Below are 22,544 nucleotides of genomic sequence, written 5' to 3'. Positions count from 1 at the left end.
TTATAATGTAAAATTGATTTAATTGTATCCCGTGAAGGACATTTAGATTGTTTCTACTTTTCGATAACTATAAATAATGCTTCCATGAAAGTTATATTTATATAAATGTTATATAACTGTAGCTGGTATATGGGTAAGCTTGTGCCACCTGACAACCATGCTGGTGTCCTAGGCACCCTGGTCCCCAGCAGGGATCCCATCTCATCGCCTCAGTCGCCCCAGGACCCTGCACTCCTCCCTCTGATGGAGAAACTACAGAGGCAATGTGTGGCCCACAGGCAGTCTCCAGGACTCTGCTACGATGTGCTCAAATTATACCAAATCCTAACAGCCCTTTCAAGGTCACCTGAAAAATGAGTTCCCCTTCTCAAATTCTTCCTTGGTGAGAGTCTGAAATTTCTTTCCGTTGATAGTCGAATGCTTCATCTTGTTTTACTGTGGAGCCAGGTTGTCCTTTGTTTGCTGTAATTTCTCGGGGCACGGATATGTTGGGAGTCTCTTTATTATGTGGTGCCACTGCAGTGAAGGTGCCCACATCCCCATCTGAGTCCAGTCCTGAACATTGCATGGTAGAAAGGGGCATCAGGTAGCAGCCAGAATAAATTTACCTAGTGAGCCTGCAATGGCTGGTACAAAACGTCATAAGGAGACTATTTTATGGCTTAGGGAAAGAGTCCTTCAGTTATGTGAACAAAGAAGCTCTACGGTCCTCCTCAGCACCCACCAGAGAAATGGACTCACATGTCCCAGTCCTGCCTAAACTTCACAACAAAGTCATGGGGCGGAATTAATCCAAAAAGGCACCGAGGGCCTCCCAGATCCCGAGTTAGGAAAGCCTTGTGAAGGCCAGGATGATACCCTAAAACCCAGGAAGCACCAAAGCTGTGCCTCCTTGATTGACCAGCAGGTCACGGTTTCCATCAACTCACTGTCCGAGCACAGGTCAAAGTCAGAGCAATTACAGATTCTAGTGGGTGAGTAAATATCCTTTTTTTAATACCAGTACCTCCCACATCTGCTGCTTACATCCTCCTCTTTAATGCTCACCAGAGTAAAGAAGCTGGTGCTGTGCAGAATCAAACTTGTTCTTGGAAAGCGTCTGCCAAAAATGTATGTGACCGCAGGGCATTTGGCAGAATTCCTGCAAACGTTTGCCAGGTGAGGTCAAGGAAAAAGGGAGTACATGAAAGAAGCAGAGGGCTCTTTGCTCCCGACAAAGGGGCTGGAAGAGAAAAGTGAGAAGCATAGGAGAGAACATCTTCAGACAGCTTGAGAAACTTCCTGTGACTCCATATCTCAAAGTACATCTGCATCCCCTCCTCTCCCTACCCTGCACTTTCATGCCTGTGTGTATATGTACCTCTAGATGTGCACACATACTTGCATGGACATACATGAAGGCCACGGGAAGAGACTGGGCTTCATTCTCAGTAGAAGCAGATGGTTGGAGGGTTGTAAGCAGACATTATCCAATTTACACTTTTTATTTATTGTTTTTAAAATTGCAGTAGAGTTGATTTACAATGTTGTATTAGTTTCAAGTGTACAGCAAAGGGATTCAGTTATACATATATTTTTTTCAGATACTTTTCGCTTATAAGTTATTACAAAATATTGAGTATAGTTCACTGTGCTATACCGTAGGTCCTTGTTATCTGTTCTATATATAGTGTGTTTATGTTAATCCCAAACTTCTAATTTATCCCTGCCCCCTCCCCTTTGGTCACCATAAGGTTGTTTTCTACGTCTGTGAGTCCATTTCTGTTTTGTAAATAAGTTCACCTGGATCATTTACATTTTTAAAAGCTTGCTCTGCCTGCTCTGTAAAGACTATGCTGTCAGAGGACAAGAATATAAGCGATGATATCAGGGCGGCAGCAGTGTAACTAAAATCCAAATCCCATACTTTTTAGCTATTGTGCGTGTAAGAAGGTGGACAGTGCAAATTTCGGAGAGGTCAAGAGTTTATTTTCAGACATGTTGAGATATCGAAGAGGAACTTAAGATTTATTAATCTATACATGAGGAAAGTAAGACATTGAGGTGAGATAAAATTTGAGAATGTAATAGATTATTTTCCAGAAAATGGGAGAGAATGTAGAAGCAGTGATTCTCAGCCCTGTTTTCATTAGAAAAAAAAGAAAAAAAAAAAACAGTGCCCACATCCAAATACACATTAATTGAATAGAAACGACTGGGATGGGACTGAGGCAACGGTAATTTTTTAAAACTCTCCGACTGATTCTGATGTGCAACGAGGGTTAAAAAACATTGTTAAAGAGAGAGAAGAGGACTAAACCCTGGACATGTAGGAAGAGAAAGATAAATGGTGAACGTATTGGGATTAAATCACTGATGCTTCTGTCACTTAGACATTTAATCAAAACCATTTCTGTAGCGATGAAAATAACTGATCTTGAGATCACAAGTGATGACAGATGAAAGGGGCTTATAATATAAGGCTGTCATTATCATTTATACAGTACAGTTCTTAATACAGTCTCCATAGAGTTAAGCACAGATAATAGCTATTATTCCAAAACCTGTAGAGTTTTTCAAATATAATTTGGGGCTATTTTCTGCTCCCTAAAACTTCAAAGAATTGATGCTAATTAAAGAATGATTTGAAACAATTAAATTTATGATTGAATCCATGACGTTATTTTAAAGTATCTGATTAATCATCAAGCACCATTAGCTTAACATTTTGCTCTGTGTAGTCTTTTCAACTATCAATATTTCTTCTTGTAATTATTTGGAAAGTCTGGCTGGTTAATTTTCTGATTTAACTAGTGAATTGATGAAAGAATATTCCACATCCACATGGAAGATGGGAGAATATAATCAGCAGTAGACTGTAAAAAAGCAAAAGATATCACTTTGTATTTCTATCCTCACCTCTTCCTTTTTCACCATCCTGTTTTGGGGCAATGCCATGTATTTCTATGGTTTCTAATATTACTTCTATACCAATAACTACCATTATTTCTATACCAATAAGTACAGTCCTAGCCCTGATCCCCATCCTGTTTCACAAGAATACTTCACACCCTTCAAACTGCCGCTGAGCTGGAGGCTTTTCTGGCATCTCACACCCCATGTGCAGAAAAGGGGGACCAGTGAGGAGACTGGTTAATAACCCAAAGGAGAGCTGAGGAATTGGAATCAAGCCAGCGGTAGCAGGAAACGGAGAGAAGAAACTGGATTTGAGATGCTTTCTGAAATCAGTCTTTATAATCTGGGGGCTGACTAGACATATGGGGAGGATAGTAACCATGGATGGCATCCACATTTCTAGTTAGGAACCTGAGGGGATGGGAAGTCTTAACAAAAATGGAAGTTTTAGGTGACAGAACAATTTTGAGGAGAAGGTAAATCTATTTTAGACATAGTAATCCTGCCATTCCTTTTTTTTTTTTTACAAGTCAGTAGTTTCACATATTACATTTAATATTTTTTTTAAATTTTGATTTTATATTGGACTGTAGTTGATTTACAATGTTGTGTTAGTTTCAGGTGTACAGCAAAGTGATTCAGTTATACATATCCATGTATCTATTCTTTTTCAAATTCTTTTCCCATTTAGGTTACTACGGAATACTGAGCAGCGTTCCCTGTGCTATACAGTAGGTGTTTGTTGGTTATCTATTTTAAATATAGCAATGTGTAGGTGTCAGTCCCAAACTTCCAATCTACCCCTGCCCCCAACCTTCCCCCTTTGGTAACCATAAATTCGTTCTCTAAGTCTGTTTCTGTTTTGTAAGTAAGTTCATTTGTATCTTTTTTAGATTCTGCATATAAGCCATATCTGTCTGACTTACTTCACTTAGTATGATAATCTCCAGGTCCATCCATGTTGCTGCAAATGGCATTATTTCATTCTTTTTATGGCTGGGTAATATTCCATTGTGTGTGTGTGTGTGTGTGTGTGTGTGTGTGTGTGTGTGTGTGTATACACACACACACACACACACACACAACATTGTATGTATCAAATGTATCCACACAGGACATTGACATGGATACACTTGCAGTTAGCTGTTGAGTCTGGATTTGGGGAAACAGGTTAGAGCTACATTGTAAAATTTGGTATTCCAGTGTCCTGTCAATTTATGCTGTCTAGAGATTGTCAAGACAGTTTCTCTGGGAATTTCTTCATCTTTAAAATGAGAAGAATGTGTCTAGTAAGGGCTAATAAGCAGTAATAATATCTAATCAGTAATTTATCTAATAAGGGCTTTTAAAATTCCAATTCTAATAGTTTGCTTTTCTTTATCTACACGTCTTTATGGTTCTGCGTTCCCTAATTTTCTACCATTATCTCTGCCTGAAATCTACTTTCTTCCCTCTTCTAAATACCAATTGGTTACTCAGCCTTCCAAGGTGTGCTAAATTGCCTCTCTGTTCTCCTGGTCAGAATCACGTACTCGTTGCTCTGGATGGGGAACAAGCAACATCCCCCAGGCAGCCTATTGAATGAGAGGAATTAATCTGACTGTAGTATTGTTTGCACAAGTCTTCACAATTTATAAAAACCCAAATAAAGCAGTTCAGTAAAGATTTTGTAGTTTGGTTTAAACATGGAAAATCTGAGTTCAGTTTTCACACGTTGGTACCTGCCATACAAGGAGGACAAATAAAGGTTTCGACATTTTATTCAAAGGGAAAGAGAAAGTTCATGAGCCCAATTTTCATCGTGTCATTGAGCGGGATGGGTCATGCTGTGGAATATGTGAGCAGTTCTCGTTGCTTGCTGTGTTGGGGAATGTAATTAAGGGAGTGAATTTTCTTTCAGATTGTGATTTTAATCTTCACCACTTTAAGGCAATTTTGGAAGAAATTGTGACAGCTTATTGAAATTTGGCATATTTCACTGCTGAGTCTTGCCGAGTTGCTTTTTATCACATCAATGACTTTGGAATTAAAGAGTTTCAAGAGACTCAAAACTGGGGGACCTCCCAGTGTGTCACTCGTGTTTGTAACAACATTTGTATGAGCACATTTAACTGAAGACTAACTGAAGAAAAATTTTCAAAAAAGCATCAGTGATGTGTTAAAAAGAAGTGCAGGCATTCAAAATCAAATCCAATTCATGTTTTCAGGTAAGACCGATAAAATAGAGCTCAGTCCACCATTATGAATTATCCTGGACTGACAAAAATCACAGAAGAGGCAGATTATTGAGATATCATGTAGACACAAAGTCAAAACTTCCGAAGAGATTCATAAATCTTCCTGCATATAAAGATACCTCATATCTCTGTGGTTGAAGTGCATACCTCGAGGTGTGTGCAAAATGTTGTTCTTTTTTGTTTTTCTATACGTTTGGATCCATTTCAGGAAGATTGGGTAGAAAACTTTCCTTAAAGGAGGACAACATAAAGCCGATTATATAAAGTGCAGAAGTTTCCTGAGAGTGTAAGTAATCCAATGCTTCTGCACAATAAAAATCTCAGTCACATGATATCCATTTACGTATGTGTCTTCGGGACTTACAGCATTCGGTGTGCAGACTGATACTACACACCAGACTACCAGACCAGCTATTAAAATAGTGCAGTACCTCTGTTCCAGGTGATAATTAATGCGGACCTCAGCCTTCTGAGTGAACTCTGGCCACCTGGATGCCCTAGCATCCCTGGTAATCCAACATCCAAAAGGATAATACCTGCTGTAATTGGTAGTCCTCATGCCATACTGGTCGTTAAATATTTGAATGTCACTCAGTTGGTGACTCTTGCTCTAATCCCTCTATTTATCTCTTTTGCTAGACTAAGATCTCCATAACGACTCAGCCTGGACTGTATTCATGTGTATAGCCTTCCAATGCCTGGTATATAGAAGGGAATGTTTGTTAAATTGAATTTAATTCTTTTAAATTCTTTAAAAATAAGAGTTGACATCAAAATTCAGGTTTCAATTCTTGTTGTTAGCCCAGGTAGTCTAGAAAAAAGAGGCTGAAGCAAGGTTTACACACTAATGCTTTAGTAGGGGTGCAGTTGCAGAACAGCACAGGGGAGGGAAAACACCTAAAGATACTGCATTATCCCTTCCCATAGCTTAACAAGAAAATGTGACCAGTCGGCTTGCACAGAGGAAGTGTCCAGGTAGAACATGTAGAACCAGTGTGCCTTAGAACAGTCCCTGAGCAGGGAGGAAGGGCAAGGAATTCTTGTCACGTTATCTCTCACTAATCTTAGTTTCCCTACTGGGCATTAATTCCCACACACTTTTGGATGGTGTCACCAGGCCAGTAAAGGCAGATGCTGGGGATCCAGAGCACCAGGGACCGGGGCTGTCAGAGCAGCTGCAGCTTCCATCACAAGGAGCCTGGTGGACGCCAAGCCCAAGTCCAGCCCTGACCCCTGCCTCAGTCTTGAAAGGAGCTGAGATCAAGCAGAGATGTCAAGGAATGAGGCAGTAGCAGCAGAGGCCAAGGGGCTCTGATGTGGCCCCCAAGTCCCAGGGGCCAAGGGAGCCTGAATTGACACATAAATAAGGACCAGAGCAGTTTCTAAGAGGCTTTTCATTTGAACACTTAAACTCGGTCACCTCTACCCCAGCCTAACCCCCACCACCACTGCGTGAGTTGTGGACCTGGTAGATAGGAAGCTTAAAGGGAAACGACTTAGGCTTCAATGTTGTCAGTCTGATAGAAAGAGGAAGATTGTCTACTACCTGAAAAAGAACCTTAAGAAGTTGATTTTTTAAAAAATTTCCAGTGAATTGGGTCTTCCCAGTATGACTTTCTTGTTTTTAAATAAATGCTGAGAAATATCACAACATATGGCCATATATATACACATTTGTGGTATTCTGGTACAGAATATCTTGAATGTATCTTTTTTTAAACAACTTTTTTTCCCAGCTTTGTTGAGGTACAATAGACAAACAAAATTGTATATATTTAAAGTATATGAGATGACAATGTGATATACGTATGCATTGCAAAGTGGTTACCACAATCCATTACTGCAAATGGTTACATGTCTCTTGGCAAATGTCAGGTGTATGACACAGTGTTACTAGTTCTAGTCACCGTGTGATACATTACATCCTCATGACTAATTCATCTTATAACTGAAAATATGTCATTACATCCTTATGACTAATTCATCTTATAACTGAAAATATGTGCCCTTTGACCAACATCTGCACTTCCCTGCCCCCAATCCCTGGCAACACCATTCTACTCTGTCTCTGTGAGTTCCACATTTTTTTCTTGAAAGCATTTTGAAAGTAAAATATGAATTATTTGTTTTGGCCAAAATACTTTTTGAATGCAGGTAACTTGTAGTTGACCATGTTTATCTTTTTACTTAAAGATATAGCATTATTGTGATATCTCTTCTGATGTATAAGCAAGAAACATGTCTTTCTTTTTTTTTTTTTTTTTTTTGCGGTACACGGGCCTCTCACTGTTGTGGCCTCTCCCGTTGCGGAGCACAGGCTCCGGACACGCAGGCTCAGTGGCCATGGCTCACGGGCCCAGCCGCTCCGCAGTATGTGGGAACCCGTGTCCCCTGCATCCGCAGGCAGACTCTCAACCACCGCGCCACCAGGGAAGCCCGAAACGTGTCTTTCTTATTGCAGAAAAGGAAAGCATGATTATCAAGTATTTCTTACATCAGGTATATTCTTTGCTGAGAGCTTTTAGCTTCCAATCAACTCTGCAAAGATTCTGCTTTCATCTTCTGTTGTGGATACAGAGTTACCATTCTTCAAGGGTCTACTTGTGTAGATGTAAATGAAAAGTTAAGTGTTCTTTGGCATTTCACGCTAATCAAGTGTTGTTTTGGTCTTCCCTTTGGGAAGGCGATTAACTTAGTTTCAGTTCAAGGCGATAGACTTGCTCAGACAGCTCCAGTGAATGTTTTATTCGCTTTACATATGACATAAGTACTGGCTAGAAGAATGCAGGATACCTAAGGTTATTTTGAATTAGAATTAAATATCGCTTACACCGACATATTTAGAACTTAGTTCTGCTGTGTCTAGTAAAACATCCAACTCCATGTAATGGTTGGTTTTATTGGATTACTTCTCTTAAATTTTTTCTCTTAAGCATCTTCATTTCGAATACTTTAAGCTGCTTTCTGACTAAATTAATTAATAACGAACTCCAGTATCAAATATCCTTCTTGGCTAATAAAACTCAATTGTTTTGGACATTATAGGTCATGAATTAGTCATTTTAATAAGCTGTCTAAAATAAACTTTTCCTACATTTAATTCTGGATTACTCATTAACTGGGAACTCCTGGTCTCAAATACTGACAAATGAAGATGTATCGTACAGAACTACATAATAAAGGAAGAAGCATACAGTTTTCATATAATTCAAATGGAGATATCAAATGCACATCCTGTGACTATTACCTTCTATGTGTGGTTTCTTAGAGTCACATACATATACTTTAATGTAATTAGCCAAATTTAAAATGTGTCTTTCGTGTCAATTCATTCTTCTATTCTGCCTTTCACTTTCCTACACCTTTTACTGTGAAGCCCTCTAGAGAGCAAAGACTGTGTTTAAAGTTCTCTGAATGAGGCCTACACAGCACCACGGGCAAGAAGGAGCTTAAGGAGTGCAGTTTTGGTGTTGGGATAGATAGTATTAGGCATAACACCAGTCAAATACTAACCCTGTTATTATCCTCTACCCAAACAAGTTTTCCCCCTATTAGATCTTTCACTAAACACCTCCAATTGTGCCATACCATGTAAAAAATAATGCTGTTTTGTACTGACTCTTCAAATATGACTGGGGATAAGAATCTTACCATAATACATAAGGGGAAAAAAGTACTTTGTTTCTCACATATGAGAACACATGATTTATGTTTCATTGATTTAAAAAAATTTTAAGTCACCTTAGTCTTCCTCTGAGCTGTGATGAGAAAGGCAACGTCTCTAGACTGACAGTTTCTTTAAATTCATTCCACTTTGCTTCACTGTAGTGTTCGGTAAATGTGACAGCAATCAGGAAGAAATGTGCACTTCAGATTCTTTGTCATGTAAGTTAGTTAATTGAAAAAATATTTCCCGTCTGCAGTACGTAAAACACTATTCATAATATGCCAACAAACGAAACCAAGCCAAACCAAAAACTTGGGTACTAGGCAGCAATGCAACACCTCTGCTCTGTTTTGTCCATGTCATAAACATATTTGCACAATGACAAGAGTAATAGAAAATAGGATTGGCTTGAATGACAAAGCTTTTCAAATGGAAAATGTTTGTGACACATCTTAATGACAATAGTCATTTGGAACCACAAGACATTTTATTAAATATAATACAGAAATTTAGAAAAATTCTATATACATAATTGAAAAATAATTCATTCTATTATGAATTTTTTCCCCTTATATTATTGTACTTGAATCACATAGAAATTCTGTTTAGCCAGAAAATTGACTGTTAAACAGTCTGAAGTGTTATATGTTGGACCTTTGACTCAGCAACTAAATTGAGTTTCAGATTCCTAGAACAAGACCAGTATTTGAGTATGTATTGAATACATTTCTTAGGCTTAAGATTTCTCTAATATTCAAAGACAATCTTGGGAGAGTTCACTATTTTGCAAGATGCCTATTTCCAATATTATTTCCACCAATCTTCTTGCTTGATGACTAAAATCCAGCTTGAAATTTTGGTGCATGGACAATATATAGTAATGACAAGAGAGTCTTGTCTTTAACAGTATAAAATCTGGACAAGGTGTTATATTAACTCACCTAAATCATGAGGCAATTAATAAATATAGCTACATAATATTGTGTAACATAGAGTAATTGTTGGTTTCATATTACTTAATAGCCCTGCTGTTTTCTTACCTGAACAAAATAGACTTTTGTAATGTTCTTTAAGAGATAAACTGCTGGAAAATGTTCTATTTCAGGATTATTCTATTCCCCTTGGGTTGTCAGACAGAAACTATATGGGGAGAGTTTTCAACAGTAGCAACATATAATGCGTAACTTGTGTTTTTATTTGGTGGCGAATTCTGGGATCAAAGAAGGCAAGAGGTGAATGGCCCCGAGGCAGACCTTACGCCTTTTCTGGAACTGCAGTATCTCTGGTCAGGGTTTCGTTTCTCAACCTACTGAATGAGCACATTGAGCCTGCATGCAACTCATCCGAGCAAATCCATTGGGTGGTTCTTGTTATTGGGATTTACCGTCGACAGAGGTCATGAAGCATCTTTACAGTAAATTCCCTAAAGAATATCTGCCATTTACACCTGGCTGCTCAGAAGCTCTAGTTAGGCCTGCATAAATCAAGCTATCATGGATCTAGATTATGATTGGGAAATAAGGCATGATACCTCAGCTCAATCATGTAATTCCTTCCCGGGTTTTTCTGTAGATATCCTTTTTTCTTTGGCTACAGTGACCTGGTTCCTTTTAAGCTATTGTTTAAAGCTTCAGACATTTCTTGTGCATTGTGAATTAAATTTTAAGGAACTATTTAGCATGTTGTAGAGGATCTATTAAATGTTACAGAAAAATGTGTGGTCAGGAATCTGGCAGCAGGACATAGTGTCATATTAGAACTTTCTATTTCCTATTCTGGAAAAAAAAAAGGCTCTTAGGGTCAATACTCCTTGCTTGTCATCACACAAGCAATCTATGGAGGGGTATGAAGTCCACCAAATTCCCTTTTTATTTTATTGTGTCAAAAACAAAGTTTCCTTCTTCTTTTATCATCAGTTCAACGTTTTTTTCCACAATGGAGCAGGATACATTTTAAATGTCAAATTTATCTTCAGATGGATCTTCACAGATTCTGTTTTAAAACTTACTATTCACATACCCAAAATTAGCTCTCATGGAATCAGTTCCAAATTACACATTTGCTTATGTATATACATGCATGTTCTTTTCTCTTTCGTGGTGAAATTAGTGGCATTAGAACTCTGCAGAAGCTCATATCTTTTTAAATGTATTTTATTCAAGTATAGTTTATTTACAGTGTTGTGTTAATTTCTGCTGTACAGCAAAGTGATTCAGCTATACATATACATATCTTCTTCTTCATATTCTTTCTATTATGCTTTATCACAGGATATTGAATATAGTTCCTTGTGCTATACAGTAGGACCTTGTTGTTTATCCATTCTATATATAATAGACATAATTTTTTGATGCATTCAAATGAAGTTTTAATTTTTCCCTTTGAGAATGAACTGTTGAATAGTTTTCTCTATCTTATATTCTCTGGTTTGGTGCCAACTTCCTATTTGTCATAAAAGTAGTTTGTAGTTTTTGTCATATCTTCACAAAATGACCTCTCTTTATGACTTTAATTCTAACTTACATTTTTATGGCATTCTTTTTTTTTTTTTTTTTTTACTTTTGGCTGCATTGGGTCTTCATTGCTGTGCGCAGGCTTTCTCTACTTGCGGCGAGCAGGGGCTACTCTTCCTTGCAGTGCATGGGCTTCTCATTGCGGTGGCTTCTCTTGTTGTGGAGCACGGGCTCTAGGTGTGCGGGCTTCAGTAGTTGTGGCTTGCGGGCTCTAGAGCACAGGCTCAGTAGTTGTGGTGCACAGGCTTAGTTGCTCCGTGGCATGTGGGATCTTCCCCGACCAGGGCTCAAACCAGCGTCCCCTGCATTGGCAGGCGGATTCTTAACCACTCTGACAGCTGGGAAGTCCCTATGGCATTCTTATACATAATGTATGTGGACAGTATTAAAAGATGGCTCAGCATTGAGTAATGTTTTTGCTTTTCATTAACATGTGGAAAATATTTTCTTTATTTTGACAACGTGCATTTCTTCTTCCTATTTCAATATTCATCTAACATTACTGAGTATCTGCTTTGTGCTATGATTTGGTTTTGATCCTCATGATATAAGAGACTTATTTGAAGACACCCTCACCCCTTTCTCAGACTACCCTCAACATAGGTAGGGAGGCAGAGAATGAACAAATAATCATGAAATGCAAAAGACTCTCTGATGGTGGAGTAAATAAACCACCAAGTTCTCATAGATAGGGAAGCAGGTAAGGAACCAGGCAAGATATCGCAGGGTTACTGCTGATGTAGTCTAGTGTAGACTGATGACAAAACTAGGAGAGCTGAGAAGAGACATTGCAGGGAGATGAATACAGAAAAGGAGGCTACAAGGAGGCTTACAAGGATCAGCTTCTCAGAAAAAAAAATTCAAAAGTGATTTATTAAAAGTTAATATACCTTTCACACTTTGAATTTTGGATATCGGTTTATAATCAATTAAACTGTGATATTTAAAACCCAGATATTACTGAATATTTAAGGACAAGTAATTTCTGGGAGTGGCAAAGATTAGTTTGTGGCAAATAATTGTACTATTAAAAAAAAAATCTTGGTAGTCGATATCTGAATTATTAGTCAGGTCAAGTGTCCAAGATAAAAATAAGACTGAGTATACAATAGCGTACTCATCGTATTTTTGACACTGAAATGTAATTCTGATTAGGTCATGTGCAATAATTTTAATGTTAAAAATAAATAAATTCTACTGTATTATGGACACTGTATGTTCAATTAACCTCATATATGAAAGGAAATCCACAAAGAGGCTTCCATATGTTTAATATTAAAAATTTTTGCTTACAAATCTTATACTTACCATGATTATTACTGGTTATTTAAGAACTTAAAGAAATGAAGATGACAAGTTTAAACAATGAAATATTAGAACCGTATGGCCTTTTTTCTTCATTTTTAAAAAATTATCTGTTTATTTATTTTTGGTTGCTTCGAGTTGCGTCAAGCAGGGGCTCCTCTTCATTGCAGTGTGCCGTCTTCTCTTTGCGTGGCTTCTCTTGTTGTGGAGCACGGGCTGTAGGCGTGTGGGCTTCAATAGCTGTGGCACGTGGGCTCAGTAGTTGTGGCTCCTGGGCTCTAGAGCGCAGGCTCAGTAGTTGTGGCGCACGGGCTTAGTTGCTCCGCGGCATGTGGGATCTTCCCAGACAGGGCTCGAACCCGTGTCCCCTGCATCGGCAGGCAGACTCTCAACCACTGCGCTACCAGGGAAGCCCCTCTTCATTTATATAAGTATCACAATTGGAGACTAGATAGAAAGGGAAGAAGGAGGTTCATTGTGAGTGAGCACTAAGTTTACCGATTCTTGGTATATACCTGCAACTAAAAATCTGTTTTCCTGAATGTACCTTTTCTTTCTTTTTTTTTTTTTTTTATGGTACGCGGGCCTCTCACTGTTGTGGCCTCTCCCGTTGTGGAGCACAGGCTCCGGACGCGCAGGCTCAGCGGCCATGGCTCACGGGCCCAGCCGCTCCGCGGCATGTGGGCTCTTCCCGGACCAGGGCACGAACCCGTGTCCCCTGCATCGGCAGGCGGACTCTCAACCACTGCGCCACCAGGGAAGCCCTGAATGTACCTTTATAACTTGCAAAAGAAGTTTGAGTGAGCTGCAAAGATATATGTGGAACATCAGGTAAAAATGTAGGCATTTAGGGAACTAGAAGACAACTAACAGTATAATTTAATATTTTCTGATGTTTCTAGTATACATTTTATGTACTTAGTGTAACCCTGAGCATTGATGAGGTTCAAACATTAACAAGTGATCAGGGTTACACTAAGTACATAAAATATATACTAGAAACATCAGAAAATATTAAATTATACTGTTAGTTGTCTTCTAGTTCCCTAATTGCCCATGTAAAGAGAGAAACATGAAGCTCTTTTCGAAGAGTTACAGTGTCAAAAAGATAAAGTCTCTCTTTGATTATAAAAATTGAATAGAAATTTCAGCTGGTCATGTAGGAAAGGGAAGGAATAGAGATCCACAGTCCCACAGCATGGACAAAACAAGGAAACTGTTTATGAAATTTTTACTACATTTACATAAATGATAAAAGTCCCCAAAATAAACCTAGAAATCCAGGCATCCCTGTATTTATATTCTCATATATTTTTCATATGTTAGCCATGCAGAATTTCATTGACATTAAATGACATATTTTGGTTTTAAGGGAGACAATGTTTAAAATATTTGATGTGAAATGTTCAGTACCAGCTACTTGTTACAAATGCATATGCCTTTCAGAAACTTCCCTTGAGTAATGCGTGACACAATCATCTTGAAATCAGCTCAAAGACCAAGAGAATTAGAAAAGAAACCAGTATTCCTGGAAGCTATATTTTCAGGCCCAATGAGGATGGTAAAAACTGTATATTTGAAAATTTTAAGCAAAACACCTAGACATTTCAATGACTTTCAAGATGTGAAATATAAATCTCTGGGGTATATTACAAAGTTATTACAATCAGAAAAAATTCACATGGCAATGTTTTTTCTTAATAAATATATACTTAAAATATATTAAGTCTATTATATTAATATATTATATATTATATTATATATATTATAATATAATATATATAATAAAATGTATTAAGTCAATGGTTTGCTAAATTTTTATGATAAAAAGATAGATAAAAAATGTTTTCACACTGGAAAACTTTGGAAACCCATATTTTATTCAAACACCTTTAAATGTCTTCATAAAGCTACTCAAGAAACCCAAAGTTCCTTTTTTGTTGTTTTGTTTTTCATTCTTATACGATCTCACTTTCATGCTCTTGGTAAATAGAATTTTTGAGGAAGTGGACATGTCTGATGCACATAGCAAAATGTATCCTTCAAAGGCATTGCACTCAATTTTATGAATTTCACTCTTTCACTAAACTCCCTCATTTCTAGAGAGGTGAGGCTGGAAGTTAGCCTATTTTCAACCCAGTGGTGATTATTTTGTTTGGAAATTTGGGTAAAATCAATGTGGTCACTTTTGAATCCCAAACAAGTAGTACATACTCTTCTGCCATTCTCTTGTAGTTATTTATTTATTTCTCCTAAGAAGGTAAAAATAACTCCCTTCAAAATTTCTAACTTCAGAAATTCGTTTGTGGCAAATAATTGTACTATTTAAAAAAAATCTTGGTAGTCGATATCTGAATTATTAGTCAGGTCAAGTGTCCAAGATAAAAATAAGACTGAGTATACAGTAGCGTACTCATCGTATTTTTGACACTGAAATGTAATTCTGATTAGGTCATGTGCAATAATTTTAATGTTAAAAATAAATAAATTCTACTGTATTATGGACACTGTATGTTCAATTAACCTCGTATATGAAAGGAAATCCACAAAGAGGCTTCCATATGTTTAATATTAAAAATTTTTGCTTACAAATCTTATACTTACCATGATTATTACTGGTTATTTAAGAACTTAAGGAAATGAAGATGGCAAGTTTAAACAATAAAATATTAGAACCGTCTGGCCTTCTTTTTTCATTTTTAAATATTTATTTACTTGTTTATTTATTTTTGGTTGCTTCATTGCTGCACATGGGTTTTCTCAAGTTGCGTCGAGCAGGGGCTCCTCTTCACCGCGGTGTGCCCTCTTCTCATTGCAGTGGCTTCTCTTGTTGATGGGCACAGGCTCTCCCCCTGTTTATCTGTAACCCCCCACTCCAACACTGAGAAACCTCGCCCTCCTTACTTAGCTGTTCAATCCCAGCATACCTGTCAAGCTGTGTCAGAATTGTCAGCCCGTACTTCCGTGGGGAAATATTATGTGAACTAGAGCACAGTGCTGATGTACATATTTTTTTGCTTTAATCTAACAGATTCCACTATTTCTAAAGTACTTAGGTCAGCACATTTTCCCTCATGCTTTTCGGTGAGGTTCTTTCGTACATTTGTCACGTATTTAGACTGTATTTTTCACATTCCATCTTGGGATCTCCCAACCTTTTAAATGACATGTTTTAATTTGCATCCATTTTCAGGTTTACACTTTGTGCTGTGAAATTCTATAGACTGTCACAATCCCACAATCTATTACCGTGTCATACAGAATAGTTTCACTGCCCTATCACTGATTATTTTACTGTTCCTATAGTTTTGTCTTTTCCAGAATGTCATATGACTGGAATCACACATAAAGTAGCCCTTTTCAGACTGGCTTCTTTAAACATGGCAATATGCTTTTAAGATTCATTTATGAATCTTTTTATGGCTTAATAGCTCATTTCTTTTTATTTCTGAATAATGTACCATTATATGAATGTACCACAGTTTGTTTATCTATTCACTGACTGAAGGATATATTCGTTGCTTCCAGCTTTTAGCAATGATGAATGAAGCTACTAGAAAAGCTTGTGTATAGGTTTTTGTGGAAACATAAATTCTCAAATCAGTTGGATAAATAGCTACAAGTGCAATTGTTTGATTGTATGGTAATATTTAGTTTTGTAAGAAAGTACCAAAGTGGCTGCACCATTTTGCCTTCCCACCAGCAATGAATGAGAGTTGCTGTTGCTTTGCATCCTTGGCCAGCATTTGTTGTTATCAGTTGGGTTCAAAGCCATCCTAATAGATATGTAGTGGTATCTCATTGTTTTAATTTGCAGTTCTCTAATGCATATGATGGTGAGCGTGTTTCATATGCTTATCTGCCATCTGTGTATCCTCTTGGTGAGGTGTCTGTTCAGATAATTTGGCCATTTTTTACTGGGTTGTTTGTTTTCTTATTAATTTTTAAGAGCTCTTTGTATATTTTGGATACAAGTCCTTTATCTGATAAGTTTTCAAATATTTTCTCCAAGTTTATGACTTGAGTTTTCATTCTCTTAAGTCTTTCAGAGAATAGAAGTTTATAATTTTAATAAATTCTAACATCAGTTTTTCTTTCATGGATCATGATTTTAGTGTTTTATCTAACACTTCATTGCTGAAGCCAAAGTCACTCACATTTTCACCTTTGTTTTCTTCTAGAAGTTTTATAGTTTTAATTTAAACTAGGTCTGTGATCCACTTTGAATTATTTTTTGTGAAATGTGTAAGGTTCTGTGCCTAGATTTGATTTTTTTCATGTGGATGTCCAGTTCTTCCAGAACCATTCATTGAAAAAACTATTTTTTCTCCATTGCGTTGCCTTTGCTCTTTTTCATAGATGAATTAATAATAACTATGAGTTTGTTTGAGTTTGTTTTTGGACTCTCTGTTCTGTTCCATTGTTTTATATGTTCACTCTTTTGCCAATATCACTCTGACCTGATTACTGTAACTTTATGGTAAGTTTTGAAGCTGGGTAGTGTGAATCCTTCAGCTTTGTTCTTCTTCGCTACTGCCTTGGCTATTTTAGGTGTTTTGCCTCTCCATATAATCTGCAGAATAAGTTTGTCAATATCTACAAAACAGCTTATTGGAATTTTGATTGGGATTGTGCTATAGCTCAAGTTAGGAAGAATTGACATCTTAACAATACTGAGTCCTCCCGTCCATGAACACAGAATTTATTGGCATTTATTTAGATGTTCTCTGATTTTTATAATCAAGATATTGTAGTTTTCCACAAAGATTCTTTAAGTATTATGTTAGATTTATACCTAAATATTTCTTTTGGTGCTATTGAAAATGGTATTGATTTTCACAAATTCCAATTGTTCACTGACAGTATATAGGCCTTCAGGTATATAGGAAAGCAGTTGACTTTTGTATATCAACCTTGTATCCTGCAAATATTTCTTCTGCTTCTTTGTTGTCTTTATTTCTTCTTCTGGTGTATGCATATGTTACATATTTTGAAATAATATGTTCTTTGAAATAATAACATCTTTTGGAATAATCCCACAGTTCTTGGATGTCCTGGTCTTTTTTTTTTTTTCCCCCATTCTTCATGCTCTTTGCATTTCTCTTGGGAAGTTTCTGTTCTGTCGTCAAGCTCGTTGATAACTTCTCTTGGCCATTTCCAGTCTATTGATGAGCCTGTCGAACACATTCCTCATTTCTATTACAGTGTTTTGATTTCTATCATTTCCCTTTTTTTCTTTCTTGGAGTTTCCATCTTTCTGCTTACCCCACCCACCTGTTCTTGTCTGTTGTCTACTGTTTCCATTACAACCCTTAATACATTAATTATAGATATTTAAATTTCCCTATCTGATAATTCCAGTATCTTTCATATCTGAATCTGGTTCTGATGCTTTTTTATGTCTTTTCAGACTTTTTTCTTGCTTTTTAGTATGTTTTCTAATTTTTTGTTGTTGAAAGTCACACATGTTGTATTAAGTAATAGAAACTGAAGTAAACACCCTTTGCATTTCTATTTTTCTGGTTGGAAATAGGGCTGTATTTAATGTTTGCTGTCACTACCAGATGCTTCAGATCCTTCTAGCATCCTGTGTTTGTCTGTTGACTTTGAGCCTTCCCTACGTGCTCCTCCTCCAAGAGGGTTTGTATCTTGCAGTGCTTTTGGTTATAATCTGCTATTATTATCCTGAAGCCCTTTTGGTATGGTGGGAGAGTAGAAGGAAAGTATTCTACAATGGTATGATTAATCTCCAAGTCTTAGTGGGCCTGTGTTCCTGGGCTGTGGCCTTCACAGATGTTTCTTAGCTTCCCTCCCCACCTTAGGTGAGGCAGGAAGCCTAGAAATACCTCGAGTGGGAACGGTGCCCTTCACTCAGGTAGGTTAATTTGACTCTGTTAAGATATTTTCCCTGAAGAATAGGCCTTTGTTTTTTTTGTTTTGTTTGCGGTACGCGGGCCTCTCACTGTTGTGGCCTCTCCCGTTGCAGAGCGCAGGCTCTGGACGCGCAGGCTCAGCGGCCATGGCTCACGGGCCCAGGCGCTCCGCAGCATGTGGGATCCTCCCAGACCGGGGCATGAACCCACGTCCCCTGCATCGGCAGGTGGACTCTCAACCACTGCGCCACCAGGGAAGCCCAGAATAGGTCTTTGTATAGGAGTGTTCTAGGGCATTTCATGATGGTTACTCTTCCCTTCTCCCTAGTAGTGCCACAGTGGCACCTTTCTCAGCTGTTCATCATGAGATCTAGGTAAGCTTCCTGGTGGTGAGACCCAGGAAACTCTGGGGCCTCCACTAAGAATGCAGCCTCCAGGAAGTTCTTCTTAAGCTAGGCCATATTGTGCCTCCAATAATACATCAAAATTACTGTGTGCTAACACCAGTTTATGGTTCTAGCAGCTTCTCTGCATGTATTCTGAAATTGGCCATGCATCTCTGTAGGCATCTGTCTCTCCATTTTTGGGGGTAGTAGTTTTTTATTACAACTTCATTCTCTGATGGTTCCAAGAAATATCATTAATTTTCAGTTTGTTCAGGTTTATCTTTTTGTAAGGATGGGACTGATGATTTCCACACTCTTTACATGTCAGTGTATAAACTAGAAGTCCCTCACACTTCACTTTTGATGTCTCGAAGATTGGCCCAACCTATGTGCTAAGGGTTGAGTGACTACCACCCTCTCATAAAGAGGCTTCTTAGCCATCACTAAAGTGTGGAAATGTGTGTGTGGCCTTCCCTTCATCTGCGTCTGTATTAAGACTGGAGTAGTCCCTGCTATTATAGTTTGCCCAAGGTTGCTGACCTGGAAGCTGCCCCTTCCTCCTTTTCTAATGACCTCAGTGTTATGGCTCATACTGCTACCAAGACTGTCTCTTCAAAACCCTTCTCTCTGCACTGCCCCAACAGAGGGCGAATAGGAGCCCCCTACCTTTTCTGTGCCATTTCTTCGTTCACAAGGCTAGAGTAACTTATAAGACTTCACAGAAAGATGGCTGCTTCTAAAAGGGATTGCAAGGTAGAGGGAGAGTTTTTAAAAAGAAGACTATGTACTAAATATATCTTTCCTATAGTCCAAGCAAAAAAGCATTTAAGAATTTAAATCTTCTCTATGAGTCACGTTATGGTTGTTCCCATTTCTTAACTTTACTCCAAAGGGGAGAGCTCTTCTTTATTTTCTCCTTTATTTTAGCATCAACAGTTATTTATTGGGCTCTATATCAGTTAGTGTTCCACATCTTAGAAGGCAGCTATGAACCTCTCTGTCCATTTGAGAAAGCTCACACCCTTCTCATAGAAATCAGAAGGCCCTCAGCACATACTTCCATTTCATAGCAGTAAATTTAATAAATAGTTACCTAGTGTAAAGACCATCTGGTCTGAAGACTTCCCACCAGGCAGTTCTTGATGGTTGTTAGGACTCCATGTCTTCAAGGACAACTCACAGTTGTGTGTGAGCACTTCAAAACATCCACGCAGGCATCCAGCGTAGCAGTTGGTGTGAATTTTAGGCACGTATGTTATAGTCTTCTGAGGGTCTAGGGAGTGCTCTTGGAGCACACACACACACACACACACACACACACACACACACCTTTTCAAAAAACAAACATTAATTCTCAGTGATATTGCAGCCTACCGAGGAAGGGAAGCATGTTCTTAACTGTCCCTTCCTTCTCTTATTTGCAAGTTGTTTCTTTCATAATGGAGATTGATCTTCAAGTTTATTCTGGCGGGGTGAGGAAAGTGTTCAACTGTTGAGACATATTTCTTAAGGACACTTAGCTAAGGAGATATATAGTCAAATCTCTAAAATTTTCGTTTGAAAAATCCTTTCAAGTTCTTAGACAAAGACTATCCTCAAGTTACCAATTTGAGGATGGTTGTGTACGTGAGGAGGTGGGGGAGACTTTCTCAGTTACGTGTATGTGGTGAAGAGGGAAGGACTTGACCAGGCCCTTAACTCTACTCTACTGGATGTGGCAGGGAGTGGGTGATGTTTTAGGAAGGAGAGAGTTGAGAAGGTAGACAGGCAAAGTAGAGGCAGGCAACTGCGTTTTTTTTTCTGTGAGAAGAAAATGTTCTTTTTTTTTCTTAACGTCTTTATTGGAGTATAATTGCTTTACAACGGTGTGTTAGTTTCTGCTGTATAACGAAGTGAACCAGCTATACATATACATATATCCCCATATCCCCTCCGTCTGCGTCTCCCTCCCACCCTCCTTATCCCGTCCAAAGCACCGAGCTGATCACCCTGTGCCATGCGGCTGCTTCCCACTAGCTGAATTACATTAGTTTGGGGGTACAGTAAGGTCATTTTAATAAGCTCACCTAGAGAGATCGGCTGGGCTTTCTTTCCGCCAGGCAGCATAGCTGCAGGAGCGCCACTCATGTGGCGCTTATGTGGAGCGCAGTGCCATTTACACGGATTACAATGGGAAGGAGGCCCCCTAGCGTTGTGTAGCAAAGCTGGTTGCAGCAGCCAGTAAGAATTTTAATTTTCATGTAAGTTATTTGTCATTGTATTTTCTTTGGAGAGTTGTCCAAAATCAATGGTCTCCTTCAGCTGATATTAAGTCAAACATCTGTTCTCAAGGTCTTCATAGTACTCATTGCACTGCTATCAGAAGTTGATTGACTTGTCCGTTTCCCCTCTACCTGGAACTCCAGATCGCTTTAATCCCTTTACCAATAGTTCCAGGCACACTGTCTGGCACAAAGGAAGGGTTTGCTAAATGTTTCTGAATTAAAAGTAACTATTCTCTATGACATACACCCAATTGCCGTGCATTTTTTTCTTCCTAATTTTAATTTGTTGTCAATTTAGTTCACAGAGAATGCACTGTGTTTCTATTTATTAAATTATCTCCTAGGGGTAGCATATTAAAAATTAAGCTTAGTTAAATCTCAGTGTCCTGTGATCATTATATAAGCTGCTCATTGCTGCATCTCATATTAGCTTGGTTCAATGGTTAGATGGTAATTGACATGAATACTTAATGACCACGTTTCCATTCTGATATATTACTAGTGATACTTACAGTTTAAAGTGCATTAGAGTTAATTGTAAATGCTCATAATTTGCCCACCCTTCTGACTGACAGTATATTCTTACACCTCAGAATATGATGAGCACTCCAGACCTGTGTAGGAAGAATACTGGTCTTCAGAGGCTCATCAATCACCATTATTAACCCTTCAGTTATCTCAAATCTATAACCTAAACTATTTCTGGAATTTCTACTTTGTCATCCATGTTGCCAAAAAGATCGCTGTGAAGTGTAACCTAAAGTCTGAGTGTTCTGTGATAATAGAGAAGAAGGTATTATCTTTAGCAACTGTCACAGTCTCTTACCCACAGGAATTTACAGGATGGTGCAGTGGAGCTCTCCTTTCTTCCCTGTCTCCCTCTCTTTCAACTCACCTACACCTGTGCTGCTTCCTTGGAGGCCACTGAAACATTGGTTTCTTTCAGATATGATTCTTCAACTCAAAAGTAGCTAGTAAAGTGGGTGGAGCATATTATACTGAGCGCGTCATTAGACAAAGCTTTTCTCTTATAAGATGTTGTGAATGTCCAGATGTAGTAATGTAAACATCAGAGGTCTTTATTATAATCTCACACATTCTTCATTCATATGATAAAAGGTGAAGTGATGCTGTCTAGTTAGATTGCTCTGGTCATTTCACACATTTAACTTTCTTTGTGAATATTCCTATGAATATGTCCAAGTTCAAAGAGAAGCTTTCCGGTCTTCCAGTTCATAGCCGTGTATCATGTTTCTCTTCTGTTTTCCCACAACAGACAGGGCAGTGTCCATGGTAAATATTCGATGATGATTATTAACACATTATTTAGGGAAAAAGAGTGTGTATTTTAACTGGTTGAATTATTTAACCTACTTAATCATCCTAGAATTAAGATAATGTCTG

The sequence above is a fragment of the Monodon monoceros genome, unplaced genomic scaffold (assembly GCF_005190385.1).
Source record: "Monodon monoceros isolate NGI ecotype Baffin Bay Population unplaced genomic scaffold, NGI_Narwhal_1 Super_Scaffold_20, whole genome shotgun sequence".
Lineage (NCBI taxonomy): Eukaryota > Metazoa > Chordata > Mammalia > Artiodactyla > Monodontidae > Monodon > Monodon monoceros.
The sequence above is the reverse complement of the archived record's forward strand: the minus strand, read 5'-3'. Positions refer to the sequence as shown.